Raw genomic sequence first — 11,342 nt, 5'->3', positions numbered from 1 at the left:
TCTCTCTCTCTCTCTCTCTCTCTCTCTCTCTCTCTCTCTCTCTCTCTGTGTGTGTGCATGCACGCATGTGTGTGAGTGCGTGCACGAGAGGTGCATGTGTGTGTGCATGTGTATGCGTGTGTATGCATGATTTTTATTTTTAAAATCTGAAGTCTTGGACTGGAGAGATGGCTGAGCAGTTAAGAGCACTGATTGCTCTTCCAGAAGTCCTAAGTTCAATTCCCAGCAGCCACATGGTGGCTCACAACCATCTGTAATGGAATCAGATGCCCTCTTCTGGTGTGTCTGAAGACAGCTACAGTGTACTCCTATACATAAAATAAATAATTCATCTTAAAAAATCTGAAGTCTCAAGAGGCCTTATAACTTGTTTCTGGTCTGGAAGCAATCCTATAAAGTCTAATTACACTAATGAGGTCTGTGATGATGAGAGACTAGAAAGGAAGGACCTCCCCACAGCATTTGCAGTTAAGACCTCAGATGTGGGGGCAGCCATCTTGGATTGCTCCAACCAATCCCATACAGTGAGGGTGAATACCACCAACTAGTTCTGCCTGTTACAGAATCATGAGTGGAGAAAAGACAATGGTTATAAACTACCTAGTTCCAGGGTAGTTTTGTGGTGGTGGCTGTTTTTTTGAGACAGAGTTCCCCTGTGTAGGGCTGGCTGTCCTGGAACTAGCTCTGTAGACCAGACTGGCCTTGAATTCGGAGATCTGCCTGCCTCTGTCTCACACGTGCTGGAATTAAAGGCATGCGCCACCACCGACCAGCCCTGGGTAGTTTATAATATAGCAAAAGATAAGTGCAAGAATCCTGGGCAGCCTTCTTAATGACTGCTTGATTCCTTCTGCAGGCTGTCAATGCCCAGTGTCTGACCATTGCTCAGAGAAGTGCTTGGGTCTCACTGAGTGGCTGGGAATGGGGACAAAGTTGGGCCTGTATAAAATGAATAGCCCCCTCTGACCTACCTAAAAGCTTCTTCGTGCCTGAGTGAGATGCTGGGGTTCTGGGAGCGCAGGGGTGGGACAGAGGGTACTGAGTGGTTCTTTGTTCAGGTGGGCTCCCAGCCAGAGTCCGGGAGCACAGAGCAGACTGTGTGGGCTCCAGAACACTGAAACCTCGGGGGTTGGGGGGGAAGAGGAGGAATACAAGTGGTGAGAGGCCTTGGCTACGGAAAAATAGGAATAATTAACCATTAAGAATGAGTGTCTTCAAAAGAGAGTAATTGGGGAGAATGAAGAGTCGTAGAGACGCACAAAGAAGTGATTTCGTAGAATGAGAACAGAGGGTTTTTATCTGGAGACCGGTGGTAGAGGAGCAAGTGCTTAAATACAGAAAGGCCCCTTTCTGTCTTTGTAGAGGATTACAGTCGCAGTGACTGAGAATTGCTCAACTCCTCGAGCTTCCTGAGCCTCAGCGCTGTTCTAAGCACTGTGTGGCTGCTCCTCCAGCCACTCCGAGGTAAGCAGTATTGTCTCATTTTACATAGCAGGAAACTAAGGTCGGGTACCACGGCCAAGAACACAGAGATGTAGCTGGCAAAGCTAGGATTCAAGTCCAGGCATTCTGGCTTTAGAATCTGCACTCTCAGTTACCAACAATGCAGCTCAAGTCCAGCAAAATGGATATCCATGGCTCTCTCTGACCATACCTGTACCAGGGCCCACTCTGAGTCCAGCAAGATGGCTCGGCTGGGCAAGGGTACTTGCTACCAAGTCTGACGACCAGAGTATAAAGACTCTGGACTCTACATAATGGAAAAGAAGTGACTCATACATATTGTCCTCTGACCTCTACATGCCCCTATACACACACACACACACACACACACACACATTTGAACATTAAAAACAAACAAACATCCAGCAACAATGGCCCCAGCATACTTTGCCCTCAAAGGCTCTCATGCCTCGGGAACCGTTCTCCAGTCTTAGTCCCAGCCTTCATTAGAGTAATGGGATGGGATCTCCTACCTCTTCCTTGGACACACAGCCTCTTTTCACCAACCTCCCTGGCACCATACGCATAGGCATTAGGGGGCTACTTTGTTCTGAGACAGTATACTGCCCGCTCTGTCTCTGTCTTTGTCCTTCATGGTCTGCCTAGTCAATGGCTCAGTCCTCACAATCCTGTCATGAACACTGTCTGCTCTGCTTCTGGCCTTCCCTCATGCATCTACTCAGAATGATTGCATTATACTGAGATTTGCTTCCTCTTCCTAGCTCTGTTCCTGTTTAGCCCAGACTCATGGCAAATAGGTGTTAGAGACCCTATGTGCTAGAGACCTCTCAGAAGCAGCCATGTCTGGGCATTCTAGCACTTTATCAAGGCTTGGGGTGGGAGGTGGGGTGATACAGGCTTCCAGTTCCCTAGGGGAACAGCATAAATTGTGACTAACTCCTTTCTTTTTGTGATGGGTAGCAAACCTGCTTTTTGAGACAAGAGTCTTACTAAGTACCTCAGGCTAGATTGGAACTTGAGATTCTCCTGCCTATTCTTCCCAGGTTTGTATCCTTTCTTTGAGGGGTGGGTGAATAAATGGGACAGTTTGAGGTAGTTTCACTCTGCACCTTAGGCTCATCTGGTCTCCCTCTCTGCCTCCAGTTCTTTGCTTTTTCTCTCTCCCTCTCTCTCTTCCTATTTCCCACTCCCCCTCCCCCACCCATAGAGACTGAACCATAGCATGTTCAACTATGCCCTCAGGCCAGAAGCCTGCTTGCTAAATTCCAACAGAGGTTAGGTTACCGGCCTTGGAGGAGCTCTAGAGTTCCTTCTCACTTAGGCCAACCCTTTGGTCACTGGATCATTATTCCGAGGCCTCCATGGGGCCAGCTGCCCACTAATTCCTGGGGCCTGTTAGAAACAGGTGAGTCTGCCTGCAGAAAGTCATCCAGGGCGGTTCATCCGCTGCAGGTTTTTGTAACACCACTTGAGACTGGACTCATAGTCATGCCGTGCCCACTTTGAGCACTTAATAAGATTCATTAAGGGTCTACAAATTCAGACTTAACTCTCTCTCTCTCTCTCTTTAAGATTTATTTTCAGTGTTTTGTATGTGTGTATATTTTGCCTGCCCGTGTATCTGCACACCACAAGTGTGCCCAATGCTGAAGGAGATGGTGAACCTCCATGTGGGTGCTGGGAATCGAACCTGTGTCCTTTGCAAGGACAATTGCTCTTAACCACTGACTGAGCCAACTCTCCAGCCCCTCAGACTCAACTATCTATCTATTTATCTATCTATCCATCTATTTTGGGTTATTTTTTTGAGACAGGGTTTCTCTCTGTAACAACTTTGGCTTTCCTTGAAAGCCAAGAGATCTCACTGACTGTCAGAGATCTCAGTGACTCTGCCTCCCAGATGCTGGATTAAAGGCGAACACGACCATACCTGGCTCAGATACAACTATTAAAGCAAGAATTTTACTTCTCCATTCTCACTCCCTCAGGACTCCAGTCTTAGTTATCGTTCTATTGCTGTGAGGAGACACTATGACCACAACAATTCTTACAAAGGAAAGTATTTATTTGGGGCTGGCTTACAGTTTCAGAGATTTAGTCCATTATCATCACAGCAGGAGACATGGCAGCATGCAGGCTAATCTGGTGCTGAAGAAGGAGCTGGGAGTTCTACATCTTGATCTGTAGGCAGCAGGAAGAGAACTGATTAAACTTCTGAGACCTCAAAGCCCACCCCTATAGTGACTCACTTCCTCCAGCAAGGCCACACCAACACCAAAAAGGCCATACTCCCAACAGTGCCAAGCATTTAACACAAGAGTCTATGGGGGGGCCAAACCTGTTCAAACCACCACAGTTCCCAATATCAAAAGGGCCATGGCAAGGCTCTTCCAGGGATTCAGACCCATGAAGGGCATGTAAAAGTGGGATGTAGGATCAAGGCAAGGTGCAGATTTAACAAAGAGGACTGTCTCTGCCCCCTCCCCCTTTTTTTGAAACACAGTTTCCTTGTGTAACTCTGACTAGCCTGGAACCCACAGAGATCAGCCTGCTCTGCCTCCAGAGCTGAGCCAACACACCCAGCTTTGTTCCTGCCTAATTTTAAAGTGTGAGAAAACAGTGGAGCCAGAGGTACAGAGGCAGGAGGATCAAAAGTGAACATCATCCTCATCTATAGAGTGAGTTCAAGTCTGGCTTGGACTACTTGAGACCCCATATCAGAAAAGCCAATTCCCACTCCCCTCAAAAAGAAAATTAGGAGGTTATGAGGTTGTGGGGAGTGTAGAAAGCCTGGATTCTGTGACATCCTGACTGAATGTGTACTATTGGCATAGGCACAACCATGTCCAGGATCCTAGGCTCTGACCCAAAGAGAAATGACCAAGCCTTCCTTGTGGTCCATGTATGGATGTTGATTGTGTGAGGAATATGGCCACATACCTTTCTTCTCTATGGATACTTCAGGCCTAAAGACTGCTTCCCTGCAGAGGCTGCTCCTCCTGAGATAAGCTAATCCAGCTGCACACCCTAAACCTTGCCTCACTGTTTATCTGTATGTAATAACCCTGCCTCTTTATTTGGCTATGTGTCATGACCTCGTTTCTTTGTTTAGCCAGGTGGCAGCTGGTTTATCAAAGAACATGCTCTAGCTTGCTCCTCGAGCCTATAACCGACTTATACTATATATAGGGAACTCATCACAAAGGGTACTGAGGTTCGGTGTCCAGCCCTCACTGGATTCTCTCCTTCCTGTTGCCTGGGGCAGTGTGTGGGAGGCGTGGTCTCTCTTGTGACATGAACTTATAGAGGCTGTAGATAAATTTATGTACCTTGAGAGAGGAAAAGGAAGAAAGGAAACACCAACTCACCTGTTTTTCCATGAAGATGCTGGCAGAACAGATGAATGGATTTACATCTATGGTGGTTTGAATATGCTTGGCCCAGGGTATAACATTATTAGGAGGTGTGGCCTGGTTGGAGGAAATGTGTCACTGTGGGGGTGGGCTTTAAGACCCTCATCCTAGCTGCCTGGAAGCTAGTATTCTGCTAGCAGCTTCAGATGAAGATGTAAAAGTCTCAGCTCCTAGCCAGGCAGTGGTGGTGCACGCCTTTAATCCCAGCACTTGCGAGACAGAGGCAGGTGGATTTCTGAGTTCGAAGCCAGCCTGGTCTACAGAGTGAGTTCCAGGACAGCCAGGGCTACACAGAGAGACCCTGTCTTGAAAACAACAACAACAAAAAAAAGTCTCAGTTCCTCCTGTACCATGCCTGACTGGACATTGCTGGGCTCCTGTCTTGATGATAATGGACTGAACCTCTGAACCCATAAGCCAGTCTCAATTAAATGTTGTCCTTTATAAGACTTGCCTTGGTCATGGTGTCTGTTTACAGCAGTAAAACCCTAAGACAGCATCCTTCATAGGTACTTTGATAGGGCAGCTTTGTCTAGCCTCTACCTCCCTCCTGTATGTAACTATCCTTCTGGCCCCAGCCCTAGGAACAGTGGAAGAACCAGGTTGGCTACCAGAAACAGCTTTGGAGGAAAATATTGTCAAATAGAGGGTCAACAGTGGATACAGTTGCAGAGCCGAGATACAGCAATGGGGACTGGTGCTGTTTAAAATGGGAAAGGGGAACATGAATCAAAAAGAGACAAGCCCAAGCCTTCTGGGCCATCAGAGTCAAGAGGACTGAAGAACACAGGCTGAGAGCCCTGAGTTCTAGGAACTGAGGGTGGGGTCAGGTTGATAGGGAACAGAAGGCAGATCCAAGCAAGGGACTTCAGATCTCTCCACTCACAACTCCAAACACTGGAAGATGGGAAGTAGAGAGAGCCAGCACCAGGGAATGACACTCAAGCAGGTCACAGCTCTGATTCAGTGCAAACAGCTGTTTACACAGCTCTTCCATGGAGGTCAAGTCTATAGACCTGGGTTCTAGACTATAGTCTCAGCAAAACCCTTCTGGAGGTCAATCAGGTAAGACTTACAGATACAGGTATTCTATGTCTCCATGGATGATAGTCCTAGTCTCTTGAACACAAAGCAAGGCCATATGTGACAGTCTCAGGGACCTTCAAAGTATATCAGTGCTTAACATCTGCCCAAAGTCAGGCACAGCAGGATTCCCCTAGCACAGCACCTGGGAGGCAAGGCAGAAGGCTCATGAGTTCAAGATCAACATAGACTTGTGTCCAAGCATGGGGTGGGGGGAGGAGGCTGGGAGTTGATGCTATCCTAAGAAGAAACTGGAAGTAGTCTAGTAGCTGGTTCTTTGTGCCCTAGGAAAGGTTTGCACACAGATCTCATAACTGGCTGGGCAGTGGTAATGCATGCTTTTAATCCCAGAACTTGGTAAGCAGAGGTAGGCAAATCTCTATGAGTTCAAGGCCAACCTTGTCTACAGTGTGAGTTCCAGGACATCCAGGACTACCCATTGAAAACCTGTTTCTAGGGGCAGGAGAGATGGCTCAGCGGTTAAGAGTACTGACTGCTCTTCCAAAAGTCCTGAGTTCAATTCCCAGCAACCACATGGTGGCTCATAACCATCTGAAATGGGATCAGATGCCCTCTTCTGGTATATCTGAAGACGGAGACAATGTACTCACATACATAAGATAAATACATCTTAAATAAAGAAAAAGAAAACCCCAAACCTAGACAAACCAAAAGAAAATATCACACAACTGGGGAAAGGACAGTTACTTGATATCTGGCACTTTCCCACCTTGAAGAAACAAGGAAACAGGGTGTGGTGACAGAAACCTGTAATTCCAGGGGCTGGTGAGCTATTGAAGCAGGTACGGGCCACCACCAGGTCCAAAGACCAGAGTTCAATCTCTTGAATCCATGTAGTGAGGAGAAAACAGCTAGCTCCACAGGCTGTCCCTTTGAGCCACACATATGTTGTATGATGAACACTGTAGCATGCCTGTGCACATGACTCTCACAGACACACACTGAACAAGTAAACAGTGTAAGAGAGAAATAACCCTGTAATTCCAGTAGTCAGGAGGGTAGGGCATGGGGTCCTAAGCTCCAGGACACCCTTAAACAAACAGTTAGGGACAACTGGGGGAGTTTGAATACTCATTTGGTACTCTTTTAAAAAAAGAACTTAGTGCATGTGCGTGCGTGTGTGTGCAGCATGTATGTGTATGTACGTGTGTGTGTGTGCGTGCATGTGTGTGTGTACATGAGTGTGTGTGTGCATGGGCATTTGTCTACATGCCACAGTATGCATGTCAGAGAACATCTAGTTCTCTTCCCCCTCTGTGGATTCCAAGGAATCACGCTCAGGCCCTCAGGCCTGGCAGTCGGTGCCTTTCCCTGGTTGAACCACGGCATCAGTCCTTATTTGGTACTTTTATTTGGTATCCCTTTATTTGGAGGAAGTATTATTAATTTTGCTAGGTCTACAAATGGACGAGGAGCTGAGCACTGGTGGCACACACCTTTAATCCCAGCACTAAAGAGGCAGAGGCAGGTGAATCTCTGAGAGTTGGAGGCCAGCCTGGTCTACAGAATGAGTTCCAGGCAGCCAGGACTACACAGAGAAACCTTGTCTTAAACAAACAAACAAACAAACAAACAAACAAATAAATAAAAAAGAATGAGTGTGGAGCTAGAGAGAGGGCTCAGTGGTTGGAAGCTTACTGCTCTTGCAGAAGACCCAGGCGCCTTCCAGCTCTGACCTGGTGACTCACCACAGCCAGTGACTCCAGCTCTATGGGATCTAAAGCCTCTGGCCTCCTTGGACTCCTGTATTCATGTGCACATACTCCCACACAGACACAGACACAGACACAGACACACACACACACACACACACACACACAGACACACACACACACAATTAAAAAGAGCAAAATCCCTTTAAAAACTAAATACAAATTAAACATAAAAACACTAAACATACTTATATATATCATATATGTATATCTCACAATCAAGGTTGTTTTCCCTCCTAAACAAAATGGTCCCTCCCAGCCAGTGCCACTGAGGGCAGCAAGTTCATTAGTTCCTAAAGGCAGTGTGAGTCTTTCTCAGAGCAGCTAAATCTTTCCTAATGTGGGAACAGCCACAGCTGGTCTCCCAAGAGGCTCCCTGCTTTGCAATCTGAACTACAGAACAACTTCTTACACCAGCAAATAACTATGACCTGTAAGTCCTGGGGCCAGGGCTCCTTGCCTCCAGTCCTTTGTGGTCACCTCCATAGGAGTGTGACAGCACAGAGGACAGAGCATGCTTTTTTATTTTTAAGATTTATTTATGTTATGTTCATGAGTGTCCTATCTGCATGTATACCTGTATGCCATTACAGATGGCTGTGAGCCACTGCATGATTGCTGGAAATTGAATTCAGGACCTCTGGAAGAACAGCCAGTGCTCTTAACCACTGAGCCATCTCTCCAGCCCCCAGAGTATGCTTTCTAATGTCACCACTGCTATGTTTAGTTTTTTTAAGTCTTACGCTAGAGCAGTGGTTCTCAACCTGTTGGTCGAGACCCTCACAGGGGTCCCATATCAGATATTCTGCATAGCAGATATTTACATGATAACTTCCAATGGTAACAAAATTAGTTATGAAACAGCAACAAAAATAATTTTATAGTGGTGGTGGGTCGGATCCCCACAATATGAGGAACTGTAGAAAAGGGCTGCAGCATTAGGAGGGTTGAGAACCACTGTTCTAGAGCAAAAAGCCCATTAAACTTAAAATAAGTCCTATGCCAGCACCCTGGGAATGAGGCAGGTAACAAGGTGGAGGTTAAATAAGTTTATTACTTCAAAAGGAAATGACAGTATTCACAAGTGCAGAAGCACAAGAAGCCTTCTGACTTCTGCATCCTCTAATCTGATGAAGGCCTTTCTGAATGTCCCAGTTCTCTGAGTCACATGTGTGATGCACATTTCAGCACCTAGGCGGCTGAGGCAGGAGGATCTCAAGCTCCTGGTTACAGTGATCTATGTAACAGGACACTGCAGAGGTGGGAAGCAAGTCCCTTCAGATGGCGAGCCCTATTGTGGTCATGCCCTGGAATATCTGAACAAGGAAGCCACTCCTTTGGCTTCTGGCCCAAACACCTCACTTTCTTGACAAATCAAGGGCTACCTGTCCTATTCTTTCCATAACTAGTGCATTTCAGTCTCCTGGAATTTCTCTTAGGAACCACACGGGTTATGTGCTAAGCTTTCTCTTCACCCTCAACTTGCCTTGACCCCCGTGGGACACCAGTTTACAAACTGGATGTTGCACTTGGACTTGTCAGAAGCAATAGTAATCTTCCCATTCAGAGGCACTAAGTGTCATGGTAGAGCAGGCAGAAGGCCATGTACTTGCCGCACTCGATCATCTGATTAGAAAGTTCAATGCTCACTGATCTTTGACACCGAGCTGCTCGTGGTGGGCCTTCTCAGCTGGGACAGAGGTCATCAGCGAAAACTGGATCCGGGGTAGAGTAGTGAAAATTCTGGTTTCTTTTAAAAAAAAAAACCCAGTTATATTGTGTGAATATGTTTTTGTTTTAATCCCAGGTGTGGGATAAGAGGCTGCTTCACAACAGGTGATTATGGTTTGCCTCATGAATTAGCAGGGGTGTGATTTTTTTTTTCTAGTTGCAGATAATTTAATGCTGGGGACTCTGGAGAGGGTATAAATCCCAGAGCCCCAAGAAGGGCCAGGGTACTCTGGAAGGAGGCTGCTGCTCCTGGTTGCTGCTGTTGAGGTTTGACAAGAAGTTGGAGATATCTTGATAACAAAGATTGGATTTGCCCCAAGGAACTCAACACCCCTAATCACCAGGAAGTAATCTATTTTGTTGGCTGAAAGACATCTACAGCCCCTTTCCTCTCTAACCATCTTTCTCTCTTACCTGGTGTTGGAGGTCAGAAGGGATCAGAGTGTAGTAAGTGTCAGAAGGGAGGTAGAGATATAAGAACCCAATAAAATACTAAAAAATAAAACATATGTCAACAGAGAAGAGCACCAAAAGGGTCTGGAACACCTCATCAAGGGCACCATCAGATACTGGGAATTGGCGATGGCAGAAATGGCCTGGCTGATGAACCTGTTGTAGGTCAAGCGATCAATGTCCAAGCTGCAGTGACAGATGCCATAACTGGCCCTGTAGTTTAGCACAAAGGTCCAGTCTGAGGACTTTAGAGTTGTGTTGGGACTTGAAGATGGAGCTGTAGGGCTCTCCAAGCACTATGAACATTTATGGGGCTGGGTAGATAGAAAAACTCCAATTGGACTTCTTACTTGAGAGAAAGGTGGTGTTGAGTTAGCAGGGAGTTAAAACCCAAGTCTGAGCTGCCTCTTGGTGCTGGAAGATCAGTAAGCTCTTGGGTACTGTGCACTGGTCTGTCTACTGAAGGGACATCACCGTTAAGGATACAGGGGGCATGTCCCTTGTCCAGAACCCCTCTCTCTTAGGGAACTCTTGACTGTTCATACAGTGATTATTACCTAAATATAATTGCATTCCCTTCCACATAGTAGAAATTTTGAAGCATAGTTTATACTCCTATGTCTTATATGAAGAACGAACGGTTTGGCAAGCCTATATACTCTTATAACCAAACAATGCAAGAAATAGAAATTATATAACCAAACCAATCAAGGTACAAAAATTCCCATCATCACCCAAACGGCTCTTATGTCATTTTGCTTCACCTCTATAGAGGTGAGAAAAGAATGCAAGAGGCTTGGAGTTCTTGGCACAGGTGACTTAGACAGGACAGGTGAGATGGTTGACTCTAGACAAATTGTCACATCCCACCCCACTCTGGAACCTCAGAACCTGCAGGCTTACCAAATACCCTGGCAATTCTGATATTGTTCCTTGGGCCAGAAAGGCATCCATCTACCAATCACATGCATAACGACAGAATAAGAAAGGTCTAAGCCCGGGAGACGCTTTGTTTTACCTTCATTCTGAGGAGAGGAGCACAGAACCCAGAGGCCCCAATTTCTACTGAAGCGCTGAGCTTGTCTACACCGTCCCTGTAGAGCAGCAGAGCCAAAGTACTGGCTCCAGCTGGCCTTCCTCTCAGACTGTAAGGAGCAAACTGGAAAAGCACTTAAGAGCTAAGGGAGGCTCTCCCAGCTGGAGGGATCTACAGAGTCCAAGAAAAACATGCGGTGCTGTTAGACACAGATCAGAGTTCAAAGAAGGTTTGGATCAGATAGTCCAAGCAAGTAAGCAGCAAAGAGAAGTGGGAGCCAGGAACTCTGGGTAGAGCAGGTTAATCAAGCTTCCAAGCGTAAATCCAACACCAAGCAGGGTACATAGCTCCCCCTAGGGGATCGCTGGGTACATAGAAATCACAGCGGAATGACGTCTACGGTGTCGAACGCAGCTGGTGTTTCCCCCT

General features: G+C 46.6%; 2 long non-coding RNA genes across 2 annotated transcripts in view; both read right to left on the bottom strand.

Moving 5' to 3' along the window:
• The window catches only part of LOC114618889, a 9,240-nt gene extending 5,649 nt beyond the window's left edge, over positions 1 to 3,591 (bottom strand). Inside the window, exon 1 of the long non-coding RNA XR_003711037.1 lies at positions 3,547 to 3,591. This is a non-coding gene — a long non-coding RNA (uncharacterized LOC114618889). The remainder of the gene's footprint in view (positions 1 to 3,546) is intronic.
• A 5,136-nt stretch (positions 3,592 to 8,727) lies between these two features.
• On the bottom strand, positions 8,728 to 11,117 carry LOC114618891. Its single transcript, XR_003711039.1, has 2 exons — positions 10,896 to 11,117; positions 8,728 to 9,443 (listed from the first exon to the last, which is right to left on the bottom strand). It is a non-coding gene; the product is annotated as an uncharacterized LOC114618891 (long non-coding RNA).
• Positions 11,118 to 11,342: the final 225 nt, after the last annotated feature.

Source organism: Grammomys surdaster, unplaced genomic scaffold (assembly GCF_004785775.1).
Source record: "Grammomys surdaster isolate TR1022 unplaced genomic scaffold, NIH_TR_1.0 145, whole genome shotgun sequence".
In the NCBI taxonomy this organism is placed as follows: Eukaryota; Metazoa; Chordata; class Mammalia; order Rodentia; family Muridae; genus Grammomys; species Grammomys surdaster.
The sequence above is the reverse complement of the archived record's forward strand: the minus strand, read 5'-3'. Positions and strand labels throughout refer to the sequence as shown.